The following is a 5,000-nucleotide window of genomic DNA, read 5'->3' as shown; positions in this document are numbered from 1 at the left end:
CTAAATAAGGTACATATAACACATTTGAGGATAAAAATATAACACATGAAAAACATAATATATGCCTGAATAGAAATTTAAAATAGGTATTAGTATTGTATCAAACGTGTGTCACACGATCGTACATAAATTATTTTGTATAAATTATGCTTGTATCTGCGCTCTTCCCTCGCACTAAAAAGAACCAGAACAAACATGTCTATGTGTCGCCTATGTAACATTGTCATTTCTCAAACATGTATTTTCCTGTTGCCTTGAGGTTTTGTATAAAAAGGAGAGTGTTCTTTGATAATACTACTCAGTTGATTTCTTCCTGCTTTTGAGTCCTAACTTTTCTCTCGGCCCGTCACATTGGCGACCCCGGAAGTCGACTCGCTTCCACCGCCTTTCACCCACAACCCCTCGCCCCTTTATCGTTGGTACTATGACGGACTCTACGGCAGTTGGCGCTATGGCCGCTCCATTCAAACTTTCATCGTTTGCCAGCGGAGAGGCGTTTGCTTGGTTTCAGCACGCAGAAGTCCAGTTTCGCATCAGGGGCGTGACTTGCTCAACCACCAAAGCAGATTATGTTCTCGTGGCGATACCCGAGGACACCTTCCCAGAAATATCCGACTGGATTTGTGAACAAGGAAACACCCCAATAGCGTATGACGCCCTCAAAACATACCTTCTGCAGCAGTACTCGCCGTCGCCAGCCGCCCGTATAGCAAAGCTTTTTCAGCTCTCGCAACAACCGTTGGGGGACCAAAGGGCTTCGCTTGCCCTCAGAGAAATGACCGGTATCGCTCGCCTTCAACCTGCCGCAGACGGCTCTCCTCGTGAGGTGAACCTACATCGTGCCCTTTGGATACACCGTTTACCCGGACCTATACGAGCTGCCATACCCGATGTCGATAGTTTACCCATAATAGACTTGATGACCAAAGCCGACGCCCTTATGGACAGCCACTTCAAGACCTCCATCAACGCCTCCACCCCTGACGAAGAGGATGCCTATTCGACGTCAACCGAAGCTGACATGAATGCCGTAGGACATACACGCCTACCCGATGACGTGCCGAAGCAGCGACAAAGCCGCCAACCACTCACCAATCGCTTGCGCCCCAACGAAAGACTTCTACAGCCACTTACTACCTCCCATCCGCCGCAGTTTTGCTACTACCACTTCAAATTCGGGGCAACCGCGAAGAAATGTGCCAAGGATTGTCAGTGGCCAAAAAACGTGTAAGTAGGCCATCAATCGTGGCGGTGGCCTCCCATGTTTCTAATCTTTTCTTTTTACAGGATGCAGGAACGGGCGTGCGATTTTTGGTAGACAAGGGTGCCTGTCGTTCTCTTTTGCCAAGGAAACTCTTCAAGGCACGACGTAGTCTGTCTACATCTGCTGACGTCCGCTTGGTAGCTGCCAACTGCTCTGCGATACCCACCTACGGTTACGAGAACCTCACATTATCGTTCAGAAACGGTAAATTCAATTGGAAGTTTCTCGTTGCTGACGTCACAATGCCAATCCTCGGTGCGGATTTCCACCTTCTGGTCGATGTCGCCCACCGACGATTGGTCAACGCAGACTCGTACTTGTCGACACCTCTTCAAACCGCCCCCTCTAACCTCGCTCTCTACATCAGCGCACCCACGGATGACTACGCCCACCTCCTCACGTCGTACCCGGAAGTTTTCCGTCCAGAACTTCGTCAAACGCCCACGGTTCCTGCCAAGTACGGTATTTATCACCATATCAAGACGACGGGACCCCCAGTCTTCGCAAAATTAAAACGTCTGGCACCGGAACGATTGGCAGCCGCCAAACAGACGTTCCCCGAAATGGAGGAAATGGGCCTTTGCCAAAAGGCCTCCAGCCCATGGTCATCACCCTTACACATCGTTTTGAAGAAAGACGGCTCCCTCCGTCCGTGCGGGGATTACAGGCGCCTGAACATGCAAACAGAACCGATCACTACCCCCTCCCAAACATTGCCGTCGTGACTTCCTACCTGCACAAAGCAAAGGTTTTCTCTACACTTGACCTCCTGAAGGGGTATTATCAGGTGCCTATGAACCCAGAAGACATCCCCAAGACCGCCATCACCACTCTATTTGGTACATACACCTTCAATTACTCCTGTTTTGGCCTTCGTAATGCTGGGGCCACGTTTCAACGTCTCATGGATGGCATCTTAGGGGACCTCCCTTTTTGTGTATGTTATGTGGACGACATACTTGTGTTCTCCTCCTCAAAAGATGAACACCTCCGTCACCTGCGCATCGTGCTCGACCGCCTGCAACAAAACGGCCTTGTAGTCCGGTACGAAGAGTGTACCTTTGGTGCCAACGAAGTGTCGTTCTTGGGGCACCGTATCACTCCTGAAGGAGTTTACCCCCTCCCTGAGAAGGTAGCAGCCGTTCAGGACTTCCCCGTGCCCTCGACCGTCAAAGCTCTGCAGGAATTCTTGGGCATGATCAACTATTATCACCGTTTTCTGCCGGCCATTGCAGCCACTCTTGCTCCCCTCTACGCCTCCCTCAAGGGCAAGCCAAAGGACATGAAGTGGAGTCCCCTTCAAGATGCAGCCTTCTGCAATGCAAAGAAGGCCCTATCAACTGCTGCAGCTCTCACTTTTCCTATCCCACATGCCCCTCTCCTTCTCTCCACCGATGCCAGCGACGTCGCTATTGGTGCAGTACTCGAGCAGGTGGTCAACGGCTTGCCCCGCCCATTGGCCTTCTTCAGCAGAAAACTGTCCAAGGCAGAATCGAGTTATTCCACCTTCGATCGAGAATTGCTGGCGGTGCACTTGGCTGTCCGTCACTTTCGTCATTTCTTAGAAGGTACGCCCTTCGTCATTCGCACAGACCACATGCCTCTGGTGCACGCCTTTACTCGACAGTCTGACGCCTGGTCCGCCCGTCAACGACGACATCTCTCCGCCGTGGCTTAATACAATTGCACCCTTCAATACGTCCCTGGGAAAATGAATCCCGTTGCCGATGCCCTGTCAAAAAACACGTTGGCTGCCGTTCAACTGGGATTGGATTACAACGCCCTGGCTGAAGCCCAACGACAGGATCCAGAGTATCAAGCATGTAGGACATCCTGCACGTCCCTCCGTTGGGAAGACTTTCCCCTCGAAGACTCCAACACCACCCTCCTCTGTGACGTCAGTACTGGTAGACCGCGACCTTGGATTCCTGATCCCATGCGACGGCAGGTGTTTGATTTCATTCACAGCCTTTCACATCCCTCGTGCCGTTCTACTGCACAGCTGCTGAAGGCAAAGTTCATTTGGCAAGGCATTTCTAAGGATGCTAAGGATTGGGTCCGCGCCTATACTTCTTGCCAAACTTCCAAAGTACATCAACACACGGATTCAGGAGTGGGCACCTTTCCTCAACCTCAGCGCCGTTTCGCACACATGCACGTCGACGTTGTAGGCCCCCTACCCACATCATAAGGACATTGTTACCTGTTTACCATCATCGACCGCTCAACTCGTTGGCCTGAAGCCATTCCCATGGAAACTGCAACAGCCGCTTCATGTACATCTGCCTTACTCTCTGGATGGATTTCATGATTTGGTATACCTGAGCATATCACTTCTGACAGGGGAACCACTTTCGCCTCTCAATTGTGGACATCATTAGCGAATCTCCTGGGCATCACCCTACATCAGACAACGGCCTACAATCCCGCTGCTAATGGAATTGTTGAACATTTTCATCGCACCCTTAAAGCAGCTTTGATGTCCCGCTGCAAAGATTCCATCTGGTTTACTCAGCTTCCCTGGGTCCTCTTTGGACTATGAGCCACTCCTAAAGACGCCCTCGACGTCTCGGCAGATTAAATGGTGTATGGCGACCTGTTGGTCGTCCCTGCTGAGTTTTTTTCCTTCTACAACCTCCTCTGACGATCTCCAGAGTATACGTCACATTGTGGGAAAATTTACTCCATGCCGCCAGACTTACAAGACCCCAGCGAAGCATCACATACCAACGGATTTGCATTCTGCAACGCACGTCTTCCTGCGCAACGACACTACCAAGCCACCGCTAACGCCCCCTTACACGGGCCCTTTCCTTGTGATCCGACGCAGTCCGAAAGCATTCCTACTAAATGTTCGTGGCAAAGAAGACTGGGTCTCCATTGATCGTCTAAAACCTGCTTATATACTGCCAGATGACCCGTCTATAGTTCGCCTCTCTGGATCAGGGCACCCTATTTAACATGTACAGTATGTCATTTTTAGGGGGGGAGCCATTTATCAACCGTGTGTCACACGATCATACATTAATTATTTTGTATATATTATGTGTCGCCTATGTAACATTGTCATTTCTCAAACATGTATATTCCTGTTGCCTTGAGGTTTTGTATATAAAGGAGAGTGTTCTTTAATAATACTACTCAGTTAATTTCTTCCTGCCTTTGAGTCCTAACCTTTCTCTCGGCCCGTCACAGTATATTCTTGTGGCAACCAACCTGTCTAAAATCTTGGTATAATGGATTAACTGTTTGAGAATAACAATTTAAAACATCTAATGATATTCATTACTGTTTTACCCTTCATCCTTACTTATTAGGGTTCAAATTTATACCACTAAATTTGTAAGGTTATTCGCTTACTATCGTACAAAGGCAGGTTTAATTAGCCTTAATTGTTGTACTGAAATGGCTTAACGAGTTAGACGCACCGATTTTCTAGTCACTCATCATTGTCGGATTTTTCTATACCCTTATAATCTTTGGATAATGTTCTGCCTCTTCAGGTAAGCCGAACCATCGCATGTATCTTGAAGGCACTAATTATATTTCTAAAAGTAATCTCGTAAAAGTAATTTACCGAGAATAGCCGACTTATATTACTAAGAGATAAAAAAAAATATAATTTCGTGGTTAACAAACCAGGAGAAAAAGTATATTCCTAATCTGTATAATTTGTTAAAATCCATAAAGGAGATAGATGTTGCATCGTATTGTTTTCTCAGAAATAATTAATTGC

Source organism: Palaemon carinicauda, chromosome 29 (assembly GCF_036898095.1).
Source record: "Palaemon carinicauda isolate YSFRI2023 chromosome 29, ASM3689809v2, whole genome shotgun sequence".
Classification (NCBI taxonomy): Eukaryota; Metazoa; Arthropoda; class Malacostraca; order Decapoda; family Palaemonidae; genus Palaemon; species Palaemon carinicauda.
The sequence above is the reverse complement of the archived record's forward strand: the minus strand, read 5'-3'. Positions refer to the sequence as shown.